The sequence below is a fragment of the Nyctereutes procyonoides genome, unplaced genomic scaffold, assembly GCF_905146905.1.
Source record: "Nyctereutes procyonoides isolate TBG_1078 unplaced genomic scaffold, NYPRO_anot_genome, whole genome shotgun sequence".
Taxonomy (NCBI): Eukaryota; Metazoa; Chordata; class Mammalia; order Carnivora; family Canidae; genus Nyctereutes; species Nyctereutes procyonoides.
In genome coordinates, this window is record NW_026575046.1 from 37,174,881 (window position 1) to 37,191,783 (window position 16,903).

Here is a 16,903-nt window from a genome sequence, read left to right on the forward strand (position 1 = left end):
CACAAAATGCTCCTTTCTGAGAAAAGGCCCAGAACAGTCTAAGAATCATCCCTGTGAAGAAGGAGGAGCACATCAAGATCCAGAGTAGGCAGAGTCGGGCACCACAGGGCTGACTGGGACCTACTTCCCCCGAAGCTGAGGATAGGAAAGACAGGACAACAAAGTTTGCTTCCTCTCCTACTAAGAAGGGAAGATGGGGGTTAAGCTGGATTTGCTTTCAACTCTTGGATCAACATTGAGCCTGCCTTGTCTGCCAGGCCATATGGTTTGCAGAGAGGCAGCCGGGACTGGGTGTTGGCAGATGGAGGGAGCAGTGCTGAAAATGACAGAGTCTAGCAACTGGGGAGGCTGGGTACTGGCAAGCAAGAACCTGGGGACAAAGAAAACCTACGAGAGGGCAGGAGACAAGGCAAAAATTAACACTTTTCTGGTAAAGAAAGGGGGGAAAAGCATTATTTGTTGTGGAGAGGAGAGTATGGAGGAGTCCTGAGGAAGGCTTGCTTGTATGGTGCTTGGCCATATTGCCTAAGCTTTTCTTCTTGCTTTTTGTTTTTGGCCACGTTTGTATACTAGCTATATTGTAATTAGTTAATATTTTTTCTTTATACTGACTCTTGAAAAACTTAAATATATTAGTTTAAAAAAGGAAAAAATGATAGCTGCCACTGTGAAACGTTTATCATAATTGGATGAGGATCATAAGTATAAGTAAAAGAAAGACAACAGGTAATATTAAATACTGACCAGATGTATTGCCCACTGAAGACTCTGGATTTGGACCTATACTTTCTTTAAAAAAAAATTAAAGTGTTAAGGACATAACAGAATCAAAGTGAGACTTCTTTGATATAATCAGAAAGTTTTAAAAGGAAAGTTTTTCTCACTGTGTGAGTCAATGTTGTTTAATGCAGCAGTATATCAATGATGCGAGTTTCACTGGAACGTTCTGGAAAACCTTGTGGGAGGATGCAGAGCAATCATGGCCCTCAGAATTAGAGGATCGTGTTCCAGCTCTAGCTCTGCCACCATCAGCTTGGACACATTTCTTTACTGTGGGTCTCCATCTTCTCATCTACTGAGAGGAATGGAGTTGAACTTCCCAAGAAATAGCAAATTGATTTCATCCTTTGGAGTTACATATTGAGAACTATTCTGAAGCTGTATCCAAGCTTAGTGGGAAAGAATGCCATCATAGATTAGTAGGTCTGCCTCAGGTGCAGATCTGGGAATGACAAGAAGCATGTTGGCCACCTACTATTCCTAGATTAGAGAATTTCTAGATTACCCCTGATTCTGACAGCCTGTGGATGTATGATTTCCCTAATCACTCAAGAACGTATTTGGCTTGCTTATTTGCTCATGATTGATGGCAAAGCATGAAACAAAACAATTTTTGTAAGTGATAGGCAAACAATTCAGTTCTGTCCAACAAACACTCATTGAGCATCTATATCGTGCCAGGCCCTGAGCTGGGGATACCAAGATGAATGATAAAAATTATTCCCCATCCTGAAAGAGCTCATGGTCCTTGGTGGTGTGGAAAGGGTTGGTGACAGACACACAAATGGATTTCACATAGGTTTCAATATGATGTAGTAAGTACTATGTTAGTAGTACGTGGGGATGCCTGGGGAGCTCAGGACACAGACATTCAGTCAGCAGTTTCCTAGAGCATATCCTAACATGAAGGTGATGAAGTCAGCACTATGGCAGTTCTCAAGGATTCATGGAAACTTAGTGTTTTAGGTTGAATTGTGTTCCTCAAAAAGATATGTTAAAGTCCTAACCCCTGAGTGTGAACTTATTTGGAAATAGGATCTTTGTAAATTGTTATGGGGTGAATCTCCCCCTGCCCCCAAAAATAAATATGAGAGTCCAAAACCCCAGTACCTCAGAATGAAGACAGAGTTTTTACAGAGAAGATTAAGTTAAAATGAGGACAGTGGGGGGAGGCTCTACTCCAGTATGACTGGTGTCTATATCAAAGATGAGTGAGGATACAGGGAGGAGACAGCCATCTACAAGCCAGGCTGGAACAGACCCACAGATCTTTCCCTCATGGCTGTTGTAAGGAACAAATCTGATCTACAGCTTGATTCAAGACTTCTAGTTCTAGAACTGTAAGATAATGCATTTCGTTGTTGAAGCCACCCAGGTTGGGATACTTTGTTACAGTAGCCACAGCAAACTAATACACAGATGTAATTAAGTCAAGATGTAGTCATACCAAATTCAGGTAAACTCTAATCTATGACTGGTGTCCTTATAAGGAGAAGAAATTACACACACACACAGAGAGAGAGAGAGAGAGAGAGAGAAATACCATGTGACAATGGAGGTAGAGATCATAGCAATGCATCTACAAGCTAAGGAATGCCAAGAATTGCCAGCAATCACCAAAAGCTAGGAGTGAGTCCTAGAACCAATTGTCCTCAGAGCCCTCCAGAAGGAACCAATCTTACCAATACCTTGATTTCAGACTTCTAACCTCCAAAATTGTGAGAGAATAAAATTTGTTTTAGGTCATCCACCTTGTGGTGATTTGGTATGACAGTCCTAAGGGGTGAACATGCTGACCCTTTATTTTGCCCTCTCCCTACACCCCATCCCACCTTTTTTCCTCCACCTTTGGGATATCTACTCAGAAAACAGATTACACAGGCTACCAAGATGAACACCATATTTATCAGATGAAAATATGAGGAATATAGACTTATGACGTCCTCTAGTATTTTCTATAATGACCATCTTTTCTTTCCAGGCTACCCCCATATTTGGACAGCTGTGCAGCTCTCACTGCTTCAGAAGAATGCACAAGTAGATCTTGATTTTGAGTTCCCAGAGTGATACTGAGAGGCCTTATGATGAGAGCAAGGGGACAGAGCAGTCAACTGTGTGGGCAAGTCACCAGAGATCCATGGGAACAGGGCCCTCTTGGTGGATGTCACCTGGGTTAGGATCAGCCCTCCCCAGCTCCACTCTGGCTTGTGCATAGACCCTGAAGCTCAGACACAAGCCAGGGGAGACCAAATGACAAGGAAGTTGCAGGCTTGACTGATCTTGCTTCCACCGCTAGCAGAATGAGACATGCGCTGGGGGCAAGGTGAGAAGAGGGACCCAGAATACAAATGAAATGAAGCTCAGTTGAGAAAACTTAAAGTGGCTTTTTTTTTTTCCTTTTTACCCTCTAAGATTGAGCAGAGAGATATATATGTGCTTTGAGAATACGGCTCTTCTCTTTCCTCAGAGGAGACATAAACTCAGGAATGATTAGCATGTGTGACCTTTTTTTGGGGGGTGGCAAACTTATTAAAGTATAACATATATCCAAGTCAAAAATAGTCAGCTCAATTAATATTCACAAAGCAAACTCACCTGTGTAACCAGCACCCACCACAACAGAACATTACTGGCACTGCAGGAGCCTTTACATACCCCCTATCAATCACATTAATCCCCCCAAAGGGTATCCGCTTTCCTGACTTCAAACATGTTCGTTCAGACAGTCTTTAAACTTTGTATAAATGGAATCGATCAAAAGGTATTTTGTGTCTGACTTCCTCTGCTCAAGGTGTTTGCAAGGGTCTTTCATGGTGTCACACGTTGCTGTAGTTCATTTCATTTTATGACTATGAATATACCGGGATTTATGTATCCACAAGACTCCAGGCAGGCATTTGGGCTATTTCTAGTTTGGGGAAATTGCATGTAGCACTGCACTGAATACTCTTGTGCATGTCTTTTGGTGCATTGAGGTGGGCATTTCTTCTGGGGATAATCTGAAGTGTGAAACTCTTGGGTCATAGAGGCAGTGTATGGTTCAGCTTCAGCAGATACTCCCATTTTTCAGACTGGTTGTGCTGATGACACTCCCACTGGCAGTACACAAGACTGTAGCCTTTCCACATCCTTACCAGCACTTGCTATTGGTTCTCTTTCATTTTAGCCATTCTAGATTATGTCCTGATTTTTGCCAGCTTATTTCTAAGGCGAACACATGTCGTGAAGCACTAGCAAATTCCAACACTCTGCATAACTGTTTCCCATCACTTCCTGTTGGAGGGGGCCTAATCCCCGCCTCCATTCCCTCTGCCAGGGAATTTGGGAAGATAGGAACAACTATGTTTTTACCATATCACAACTTTAAGAGATGTATTTCAAGATCATCTATACGTACTCATCATGCAAATAAGAAAACCAACAAACAGGGGGAAAGGAGTTTTCCAGAATCTTCCAGCCTGCTGATACCTGAGGCAAGACTAAGACTCAAGCCCCCAAATCACAAATCCACTGCTTTTTCTACCTCCCTGTGCTGTTTCTTTATATAACTTCCAAATTTCACTATCAAACCTGACAGTTGAGGATATTCCAAGAAGAGAGTAATAAATGTGTATCAGCCTATATCTGAACAGCTTAACCCACCCGTGCAGCCCACCCCTCTGGATAGTGAGTTCAACCACGGTGAGAGTTTCTAGATGGAGTGGATGAGCTACATTTTTTAGCTTAGACGGCCACCAGAGGATTAAGATAAGACTGTATTTCAAAGCTCTGGGGAGTGTTCCTAATCCTCTGTTCTCATCAACCTCAGCATCTGTCCTCAAACTCTGTCCTAGTTCCCGAAAATCACAAGATCAATCAGGATAGAGGGTGGTAATTGTGCGTTCACACTCTCTCTATCTCTCCCCATATCATGTGTCTTTTTATGTCAATAGACTGATCTACTCACTTTTTCTTATGTAAGCCTAATACCAATACCTACTAAGAGCTTGCTATGGAGCAGATATCATATTATCTGATGCCCACAGCAGCCCTATGAGGCCAGTGCTATTTTACCTTATTTTATCCCTATTATAAAGACAAAGCATGGGCATCTTAAAGAAGTCAACTTGTCCAAAGACCTACTGTGAAGTCATTAAGCCAGGGCTTAGACCCAAGACTCTCAACCATGCTCTGAAGCCTCCATTACCACAAACCGTCATCATGGGATTGAATCAGAAGAATATACTGCCCAGGGCATGCCTTTCTTTAAGAAAACCATATAAAGGAAAATCTGAAGTGATAAAAAAGATATGTTCCCTTGTAGAAGAAACACAGTGTTGTTTAAATCCAGTGCTCCACCGAGAGCACTTATACAGTGTTTGTTATCACAGAATTTACTACTTGACTTAGGGTCTTGGCAGAGTAAGGGAAACTCAATCAGAGTGTGAGGGAACTTCTAGCCTCCAGTGATCACTGGGAAATTAAGATAAAGCATCTCTACATCAGAAGAGGGGCAGGAAGGCATTGTGTTATCATAGATTTTGAAGTTGCTTCACGTGTGAGAATACCTACGGGTGTAAAAGGTAGTGGAGAAAGACAATTGAATTACACAGGACAAGTTCAAGAGGGTTTCCTTCACAAAAACAGAGGCATACGTACCTGCATTTCCCGCCCCTGAGAATATAGAGAGGAGCCTATGGCAGAGGGAGGTCTAACAGGGAGAAGTCAAATGTGCCTTTTGTCCTGATGGTAGACCAGTAACTAGTTAGTTAGGTCAATTTCTGTTAGAGAGAAGTATGTTTAGGAAACGAAGTCAAAAACCTCTAAAAACTTATGTGGAATATTGGCTGAGGGTAGAAGTGACTGTTGGAAAGCTTGATTTTAAACATTTGAAGCCTGCTTACCACAGCATCCCTCATGTACTGCCCCTGCTCCTCTGCCTAAAAACTTCCTATGGTCTCCCACTGCCCGGAGATGAAACTCAACCTCAGTACCATGGCATACAAGTCCACCCAACCTGGCTGATGCCTGCTCTCCCAGACCTTTCTCTTTTCTCATCCCATTCTCCTCTTTATTCCTTCAGCCACCTTAGTCTTATCTCTGTTCCTTGAACATGTCACACAGGTGCCTGACTTAGGTCCTTTGCATTCGTTGCTTTCTCTACCTGAAATGCTTTTTCCTAGCTTTGCATGACTGGCTCCTTCTCTTTCCACTCTCAGCTCCAATTCACCATCTTACAGAGCCTCACATTTATCAGGTGGTCCTACTGCCTGCATAGTGCTTACCATCATCTCTAATTACCTTATTTATGTGTCTCTTTCCTTGTTTATTGCCTGTCTATATTCACTAGATTTCAAGCATAAATGAAAGAAAAGAACTTTTTTTTTGTATGTTTGTTTTATTTTTTTTAACTCAGCGTCATAAGCACTTAGGACAATGCTGGAGATTGTCAGACATTAGACATGAATTTGCTGAATGAATGAATGAATGAATGAACTGCTAGTAGAACCAGATATCTCACTAACCATGAAAAAAATATTCAGACCCCTAGTTCTTACTAATAAACATTAGATTAGATTTAAAACAGAATAGAATCGGTCCTTTTCTAAAAACCACACTAAGCATTTTCCAAGGATCATAAGTACTACATGTCCCTGATACAAACCCATTAAATACAAATATCTGAAATGCAATGAGATCAATTTGCAGAATGAGTTTTGAGGAGTTTTGTGAACTCACTATCCAGTGGAACTGGTGAAAATTATTAGACATGGCCATGTAAAGCCTCTGGAAATGGTCCTAAGAGTATATAGCAAATGAAGAAACCATCTGCCCCCCCCAAAAAAAAATCCATGAAAATTTTGTAAGAAAACTGAGAATCTGTGGTATTTGTAACAAAACCACTCCCTTGATCCCCATTCCAAGCTCAGTGGGACTTCACTCCAGACTGGTACAGCCAAGAACATAGTGAATAAGGAACAGGTAGGGCTAGGTAGGAAGAGATAGGTGGGGTGCTACATGATCAGACTCACCAAAAAAATCCCAGAAATGCTGAGGTGTAATGAAACCAGAGATGAGGGAACAAACCAGACCATCCTGCCCTGGGCATCAGAGATGGGGTCTTTTTATGGCAGTCCCATTGTGACCAACAAAGAATAACCAGACCCCAAAGAAGTAAGCCATTAAAGATGTTATCACTAGTCCTTACTCAAACCAAGACATCACAAAAGTGATACGGCCATAAGCTCCTCAGTCAGTTCTAAATAAAAGACTTTTCAGGGAAGGCCCCCGCTGGCAATTCTGTCGGGAACCCTCTCACTTCTAGGAGCTTTTTCTGTATCCTTGCTTAATAAAACTCTATCCCTTTACTCTCCTTTGTCAGAGAGATTCATTCTTTGACACCATGAGACAAGAACCTTGCTCTCCCACTTCAATAGGACTCCCACCCCAGCTTCCACATGGAGGGCTTTCTTCCCAGGAGAAGCAAGAAATCTACATTTCTCATCCTGTCTCCATTGACCTGCTCAGTCCCAGGGGAGTGTGAGCTAGAGGTGGAGGCTCCCTTCTGCTTATCCCATTTGTGGAATAAGGCTCTGGGTTGGGTGTGTAGTGCTGAGAATCCCAGGGCCCTGGCATTAGGAGTTAGTTAGACAGTTAGGTAGTCAGAGCCAGGGTCTTTGACAAGAAAATATGGAGTTAGGATAGCTAAGATAAAACAGCACTAGCATCCTGTTTTGCAGCCCAGACAGGACCACTCTAGTACTCTGTTTTGCAGCGTTTGCAGAAACAAATTCTGCAAAACATCTTAAAATAAGGCAATTAACCAAAGCATTTGTCAATATCCCAGGCAAGGGGCAAGTAAGACATAACCTCCTGGGTATTAACAAAAGAGACAGATCATCAGCACATTGACATTAACCTACTAGGTAGACAGATACGTGACCAAAGCCCTGATTGGCATGACTTAGCACACCCGGATTGCTTAAAATAATTTCATAAAAACCCTGGACTTAACTCCAGAGATAACCCTTTTGGGACCCCCTTACTCTCTTGGAGCTTTATACTATTGCTCAATAAACTTTGCTGCCCACCATTCTTCATCTGGTCTATCTCTTCATTCTTCGAAGCAGCATGACCCAGGACTCTGGGTAGGCATCAAAGGAGAGGAAATCCTGCAACAGGTTCTGTGTGTTGAATATAAAAAAATCTTAGACTTTGGTAGGTAAATAGTTCACATTCTTCTGCTGAGATTTCTGCACTGTGTTTCTCAGAATGAAAACTGAATTCTATGAATTCCTCAAAATCTTTTGGGGAAATGCAATGTTTAAAACATATAACACACGTGCTGAGCACCTCTTATAAGACAAGAACTGTGCAAGATCACTTAGACATACTATCTCAATTAATCCTTTCGGCTACCCTGTGATATAGGTCCTGTTAGGATCAACTCATTTTTATGGGTAAGCAATCCAAATTTTGAAGTTAAGTAAATTTTTCAATGACATGCAGTTGGTAAGTGGTAGAACCAAAATTCAGATCCTGAGAATCTCCTTCCAAAGCCCTAGGACTTCTTAGAGCCTTTACTATACTAGAATGTGTTGTGTAAAACAAAACGTATTAGAACTTCCCAGAAAAGAGTCTACATCATCGACCACAGAACTCTATATGCTATGTATCTAGCTGGACTTTGAAGTGTTAGTGTCCTGAGTAACACACTTGGGTTCCCTCTGACATTCCCACCTTTGAAGCTCTAATTCTTCTAGCTAATTCCTACTGCCCCTCAAAACTTCACCTCATCCCCAAGGTAGCTTTTCCAGATCTCCAAGCCTGATTTTGGTGTCCCCTTCTATGATTTCATATTGCTGTATGCAGTGATTCCCAACAAGGGGCAAAAATGCACCATCCTCAGGGGACATTTGGCAATGAATGGAGATAGTTTTGGTTGTCATAACTGGTGCAGGGGCAGGGTGCTAGTGGTATTCGATGAGTAGAGGGCAAAGATATTCTGAGTATCCTCTAATGCATAGGAAACACTCCTTCCACCATAGCCAAGAATTAACCAGGCTAAAATGTCAAGAGTGCTGAGGCTGAGAGACCCTGCTCTCCGATGATTTCAGACACTGGCTTACAGACTTCCCGAATCTTGTATTTAGCTGTGTAGGTCCTTCACTCAACTGTCAGCTTCTTGACTAGAATTCAGGGCTTCTCAGAACGTATAAGTTACTGGCAGATTACAACATAAACTGTTGGAGGAAAGAGGTTAATGATAGGTTATAGCAGGTGCATTTGGGGGTGCTACCTACCCATAGTCCCCCATTCTTGAGCACTGCTGCATATTAAAGTGGCAGGCCCTGGCAGCCGTATTTATACTATTTGACTCTGCTGCTTTGTCTTAGATATTGGAACAGAAGCGGACACCAGTTCTCACCTCAACTCATCATATTTCCTCTCCAGGGAATTTAGAATTGCCACTAAAAAGGCACTAGTCAGTGTCTGCTGGTTACTTGAAATCTATAGAGCAGCCATCTTTGGCCATGGTGTGTGAAAACTCTGATCAGAGGAAGATGAATCCATGGGGAATGGGTACAGATGCAAGAAAATGTGGCATTCTGGGGACAATAACCATGGTTTCCAATGGCTTTCCACTTGCTGGCTCCACTGAGCCTGTGTGCATCTCTCTTACACATTCTTCTCCAGGGTTTTGTTCTTACAACCCTATCATAAACTCCCACTATTTTATTTTGGTCTGAGTGGTTTACACAGAACCAAAGATTAAGCTATAAATCGGGAAACATAGCCTTAATCTCTGAATCTTAAATACAAGGTTCTTCCTTCCCCGCAACTATGAGATTGAGGAGAAAAAAGGAAAGAGCGCCAGAGAGTCCATGGAAGGGATGTTAGAAGGCACCTTTATCATACCATTTTCAATGTTCTACAAAGGTATCTGGAAAGGCCATCCCTATTTTTAGATGATTGCCGAGAAAGAGTGACTAATGCCTGGGGGGCTTGCTTTAGACTCTAAACTATACAATGTTGCAGAGGCATGAGCTCCCCTCTGTAAATGAAAGGCATTAACAATTTACTTCAGTTTCAATACATCACAAGAGGCTCATGGATACAATTATTTGCTGAAGGGCACGTGACCTTGTTGGACCTGACATTTATTTTATCTTCCTTTGAAAACAGTTAAGATTGCACAATTGATATTTTGCACTTCTAATCTTTTGCTTCTTGGTGATTATTATAAAGAAATAATATTAATAAATGATTAAATCTGGATATTAGCTCAGAATAGACTGATTTTTTTTTTAAGTTAAGCAGAGAAATAGAACATTTCTCTGGCTGTCCAAAGGTTTCAGGGATATGGCCACGCAAATGGGAAGCACCCTAATCACCTCTAGCTTTGATGGCTGGGGGAGCACGAAGATGGCATTCCCAACTGCTGGTGCTAGCTCAGCCATCAAGTTTGGCTTGAGAACAAATTCTGTCCGTGGTGTGTTTTCCAATGCAAGGCTAGCCATTTCCCAGAAGTGGACCTACCCTCTGCTTGTTCTTTGACCTCCCTCCATAAATCTGGGATAGTTTTCTAGAGAAATAGCTTTTACATTCTCCCACCTATTGTGTCCTTGATTTACCCAGCACAAATGCCAAGTAACATTTACACGATGGATTAAGGACCCTCTGAGATCATCCCAGTTCTCTACAGCAAGACTGTGCATTTGTAAAAACTTGACTGTGTCCTTGTCGACAGCCTGCCGTTTCTTCTTTTTCTGTACTATCAAAACTCCACCCCATTATATCTCAAAATAATTTTTTCCTAGTCTATTTTCTTCAGTGATCCTCAACTCCAAAACACCTCTCTCCTTGGTGTTTGTTGAATTATGATTTTAAAAAAATCTTGTTTTCTTACAGCCCTTTATTTTAGGCGATAGATCTTCATTGGTGCAGAGTATACAAGGTGAGCCCTTGGTTTGGCAAGTCTTTCTTTTCTGCTCCCTAAACCTTTGGCGTCAGGATTAGATATGGAATAAAGAGTTTGAAACAGTTCATTAACCTGTAGTCAAACAATAATTTCAGATTCAAAAAGCTTTCTATCTGCATGAAAGGATTTGGTACATTGATTTAAAAAAAAGAATAGAAAAAAAATAAGATAATTCCTTGGATGTAGGGCCAATAATCAGAGTCCGAATTGCTTTGACTCACTGGAGAAAAATCCCATGCTAGCTCATTCACATTTTTTTTTCTTTCAGAAGCCTGTATTAGAATGTGGAAAAGCAGCAGGGGAAGGGAAAAAGTCTGTAATTTTAATGGGACTGCAGAGACCACTTTGAAACATGGAACATTTCCACGAGAACAAATATAATAGCTTCCACCTGATGTCATAGCTGCTTGTTCTCTTTAAGGATCCAAGCGTGTAGGTGAGTTTTCCTGACGTAGAATACGATCAGATCCTTTGGGACACTGAAGGATGTCTCTTGCAGGGCATGGGCAGCTCCCTGGTCTGGGCCTCTTCCTTGAGCTGGAACTTTGATTTCAGTGTTCCTTCTCTGAAGCCATGGCCCACTGCAGCCCAGCAGTGACTCAAGCAGATGGCTGCCTGTGACAAGCCTCTTCTGATTGGTAATAAAAGTACCAGAAGCTCCACTGCACTGTGTACAAATACGTGAAGCCATTGCAGATTCCTTTGTATCTCTAGATTCTATTTTGAGAGCGGGCTGATCTTTTCCATGCAGAACCCTCACAGAATGAGCAATCATGCCAGGTGGGTGTTGGAAGCACTACTGCAGTTTGTGAAAGTCAAGGGTTTTTGTTTTGTTTTGTTTTTTGTTTTGTTTTTATCAGCCTTCAAAAACATACTCTCACCTTCTAGGATTTCTGACCCCACTGCCCATGATTTGTGGCAGGCGGAGGAGAGAATTTTGATTTTCTTATACACAAACCATCAGACGCACTTCCAAATGAAAGACCGACTCAAATTATATTGCCCCTCACTTCCCAGAAGAGATGCTGCTGTGAACAAAACTATGGGAAAATGTAGAACGGGGGATGGGAGGAGAAGTTGGGGTAGAATCTAAAGGCCCAGTAAGCCACTCCCTGGGTAATAAGTCCAGGAACGTTGAGAGTTGATTTTGAACTTAATTTGCTTAATTTATTGGAGCGATTCACAAACTTTCCATCATTAAATCACCTGGGGAGCTTTTATAAAAGTGCAGGTTCCCAGCGCCCACCCCCTGCCCCCCCAAAAGTTGGACAAATTTACACTGGAGCCAGGAAATCTGTTTTTTGGACAAGAAACCTAGGTGACTCTGACCTGCTATTGCTACGTTAAAATGTGATATTAATAAGTTTAAAAGTCACAGGTCCAACTGCAGCCCAAGTCAGCTAACTGCTAACTCTGTGGCCTCAATCCACCAATCATGAAGATTCTGGGTGGGAGCGTGAGAAGTACTGGGGTGGAGGGAAAAGATAACGGATAAAGGATCAGAAGGTCCTGTTTCCAGTCCTCACCCCATCATTTATTAGCCATGTGACCTTGGGCAAATTTCATTGGAAGGCTTAGTGCCCCATCTGTAGAATGGGACCCATAATTCATGCCTTGCTTACCTCATCGGTTCATGAGGATCAAATGAGAAATTACTATGTGAAACATTACATGTTAGAAGTCACAATATTTTCAGAGAGGTAGTATTTTCCCTCTTCAGTCTAATGATAGCATACTCACACTCAGCAGCCCCAGATCCAAGTGCCTGTGCTTGATGAACCAGGAGAATCCTGATATACCATAAGGGCTGATTCCAAACTTAGTTGTCTTGACCTGGAAAGAATGGTCAGCTGCATGCTGAAAAAAGGAAGATTCTGAGGCTCCATCCTGCATCAGTCCCTGGGAGTGTAGGTGGGAATTTTAATATTGCCAGAGACCATTCTTATATTAAAAGTGGGGAGTCACTGGGCATGGTCATAATGGAAGTTGGGGGCCTATGAGTGGCATGCACAGGTCTCTTCCTACTTCCTGTGGCCCGGGGTGCCCCATCCTCTCCTTCATCTGCCCTGTCTACTCATTTTACCAGAGCCCCCCCCACCCCTCACCAACCGCCCCCCACCCCCCGCCCCGGCCCCGGCCACCAGTCCAGCTAGACACAACTGCAAGCTTCACCCTCCACTCTGAAATCCTCTCCCTTTATCAAAACTTGTTCCCTTTGTGCTGGTTTTCAAACTAATTATCTCCAAATCCAGTTCCCTAGAAGTTATCTGGTACAGGTTCTGGCACTCCCAAGGCTTTTGTTTCTCAACAATTTTTTTTGTATTTTATCATTTTAATCCAAGCATTCTGTCAAGGCTTTCCTAGAGCAGTTATAGCAGAGGAATATGGATCATCAGCACCAGGTCAGCCAGGATAATATTGGGAACAAGCGTCCCCACCCCCAGCCCACATAGCTGGTGAAAACCAAGCCAGCAGGTGTCTGTGGACCTGGACTCTATCGTCTCCCTTTTTCACTCCAATTCTCTGTTTTTCAAAACAAGGCAGCAGGGTGTTTCCGTTCTGTGTATGGAAAACCCCTTTCCCCCAGAGTTTAGTCATTTTATTACCCAGCTCCAGAGTGTGGCCTGCTGGACTGTGAGCTGAGACGGCTGCCATGGATTTCCTAATGCCTTCAGTTCCTCTCGCAAAGAGTTGGCAGTCACCGTCCTGGGCAGGGCCTGGCTCATGGAGCCCTGCTCTTCTGCTTACTGATTTCTGGTGGGACATGGGGCTCATCGGATCAAAATTCTCAAGGCTGATGTTTCCCTAAAGCACCATTAATGAAAACTCATTCATGAATACTGTGTTTTGATGAGGGCAGTGTGTCTTCAGCCAACATTTCTAAGGATTATTTTTGCTTGGTGTGAGGGATGATTTTTTTTTAACTTCTTTTGTTTAAATTGAGAGGAAAAATAAAAGGGACAGTAGATTAAGAAAAGATAAATACTGTAAGGTGAAGCAGAGGAAAAGACTAATTCTAGCTACCTCCAAGGGGCGATAGGAGGTGACAGGCTTCCTCAAGTTGGTGAAGCATCGAAGTCAGGCAGCTATGGCTGAAGGAATGCTGGGTAAAAGCAAAACTGAGAGAGTCCAGAACATAACTACTATCTTATGATATCCTAGGTCTTACAGATATACTCTCAGGAGTAATAGGAAGAAAAAGGCCTGCTGCATCTCATCAACATGTAGGAGAGGGGTCACAAACTGCCATCGGCCCTCTATTTTTAAACATAAAATTTAATTATAACAGAGCCATACCCATTCCTATATCTGCAGCTGCATTCATTCCATACAAACAGAGAAATTTTACCCAATAATATAATATTTGTTGTTTGGTCCTGTATGGAAATTGTCAACACCTGGTCTAGAATGCTATATCCTCTGTCCTCTAACTCATTACTTTATAAACTTTTCCCCTTAGGAATAGAATGCATTTTTTTGGTAAAGGATACATTTTTATAAGTTTTTTATTTAGGCGATCTCTACACCCAACATGGGGCTTGAACTCATCACCCTGAAATCAAGAATTGCATGCTCTTCCTACTAAGCCAGCCAGACACATCTGTAAAGAATATTTTAAATATGGAAGCTCATGAAAAAGTTAAGTGCAGAGCTAATAGGGGAGAGAGATTTCAGAGTCCACCAGCTCAGCTCAGCTTCCTCCTCGTCCTACCTCAGTGGTGTCTCTAGAACCCAGGATTCCATAAAATAGAAACTGAAAAATCACTCCAAGCCAAAGCAGTCTTGAGAAAGAAGGAAAAAAAAAAAACCCTAGAAGTATCACAATTCTAGATTTCAAGACATACTATAAAGCCGTGGTAATAAAGACAGTGTGGTACTGGCACAAAAATAGACACATAGATCAACAGAACAGAAAAGAGAGCCCAGAAATAGAGCCACACTTAACATGGTCAATTAATCTATGACAAAGGAGGCAAGAACATAGAATGTGGAAAAGATGGCTTCTTCAATAAATGTTGTTGGGAAAACTGAAGGGCTACATGCAAAAAGAATGAAACTGGACCACTTTCTAACACAACACACAAAAACAAACTTAAAATGAATTAAAAACCTAAGTGCAAGACCTGAAACCATGAAAATCTCAGAAAAGAACATAGGCAGTAATTTCTTTGACATCATTCATAGCAACATTTTTCTAGCATCCGCCAATAGATGAATGGATAAAAAAGATGTAATATATGTGTGGAATATTACTGAGCCAAGAAAAAGAATGAAATCTTGCCATTTGCAACAATATGGATAGACCTAGATGAGATGTCATGCTAAGTGAAATATGTCAGATTGAAAAACACAAAAGCCATATGATCTTACTCAAACGTGTAATCTGAAAAACAAATGAATAAACAAATAAAAAGCAGACTCAGACCTATAAATACAGAGAGCAAAGTGAAGGTTGCTAGAGGGAATGTGGGCAAAATGGGTGAAGGGGAGTGGGAGGTAACAGATTTCCAGATATGGAATGAATAAGTCATGGGAGTAAAAGGCACAACATAGGAAATATAATGAATAATATTGTAGTAGGATTGTATGGAGGCAGATGGTAGCTACACTTGTGGTGAGCATAGCATGAGGGATGGAGATCATGAGGAATCACTATGTTGTACAACTGAAACTAAGGTAACATTGTCAGCTATACTCACATTTAAAAAATAGTCAATAAATTAGTGCAGAGTACATGCTCTTGAAGGCAGGGAATCGCCTTGATTTCGTCTGTGTCTATTTAGTGTCCAACATGGAGAATACACTCAAGATAAGTATGAGGGATAAATCATGGAATGAAGTGCCCCTAGTCAAGAACCCCCCGCCTTGGACACTGTTAAGTCTCACTCTTCTACCTTTCATCTAAAGTCTCCCCAAGAATGATTTGTGCCCACTGTCTCCTCTTCCTATATCCTCATTACTGGTTTCTGATTTTAGCCCTACTGTTCTGTTGGAACTGTTGTCACCCAGGTCCCCAATGATATTCTCAACTACCACAGTTCATCGACATTATTCAGTTCCTGTCTTCAGGTAAGCCTTTGGGCATTTGACAATTTCTGAATCTTACCACCACCTGGGCTTCTCATTACACCATAATCGCCTGGTTGTTTTTGTTTCTGACCTTTGCTTCCCTGTCTGAGACGGGCTCCATTTTGTCTGCCCCTAAATGTTGGTGTCCTGTAAGCACTGGCATCGCACCAACGGAAATCAAAATGTTGAGTGCTCACAAGTCACCACTGAAGGTGCAGCCTCCTTCCTAAATTCCAGACTCACATACTGATCCCTTGTGAGACAGCCCCACCCGGTGCCCCAAACTCAACCTGTGCCAATCTGAATTTACTGTGGTCCTCCCAAGCTGCTTCCTCTTCAGAATTCTTGCACACACCTGATGACATTCTCACCCGGCCTGTTCTTTCAACTCCAACCTTGACACCTCGAATCAAACAGCAAACACCAAAGTCTACCCACTTTCTGATCTAAAGGCTTCTTGACTCTGTCCCTTTTCTCTATCTCTTATCACCTCTCTGGGATGGCTATAACCGTGTCCTAACCAGTCTCCTGAGGCCTACAGCATAACCCATTCTCCACTGTGAAACTCTGAGGATTATGTCACTCCTGCTCTCCCAGTGCTCACATACCTCCAAGTTCTCCATGGCATCTTCCTGCTCATGGCATAAAGACCAAAGACCATCAACGTGACTTACAAGGTGCTATAAGGGCTTGTCCCTTCCGTCTCTCTGAGCTCATCATGCACACTTTCCTTCACTCACTGCCTCTGAGTCATGCTGGTCTTTTAGTCAAACATGTCATGCTCCTTCCAACCAGAGAGGCTTAATCCACCTTTTCCCTTTGTCTGATATGGTCATCCCTAAATAACACCAAACACTGCTAAATCCAAACTGAATCTGGGGTGCTGTTCTCCTTGACCACATCAAATGCAGCCACCATGGGATTTCAGGGCATCATGAATGTCTTCCTCCTAACTCTTGTACTTGTCTGGTACTTTTACAGTTGTTCTTAGAATTATTACTCAATATATATCTCCGGTTACTAGATTCTCATCTCCAAGCAAGGAGGAACAAAGTCTGCTTTTGCTCCTCCACATACCCCAGGGGCTACCCT

General features: G+C 42.2%; 1 long non-coding RNA gene across 1 annotated transcript in view; it reads left to right on the plus strand.

The window, feature by feature from the left end:
• Positions 1 to 16,903, plus strand: part of LOC129509796 (uncharacterized) — a 41,332-nt gene that overhangs the window by 19,096 nt on the left and 5,333 nt on the right. Inside the window, exons 2-3 of the long non-coding RNA XR_008664404.1 lie at positions 11,010 to 11,177; positions 15,719 to 15,811. This is a non-coding gene — a long non-coding RNA (uncharacterized LOC129509796). The remainder of the gene's footprint in view (positions 1 to 11,009; positions 11,178 to 15,718; positions 15,812 to 16,903) is intronic.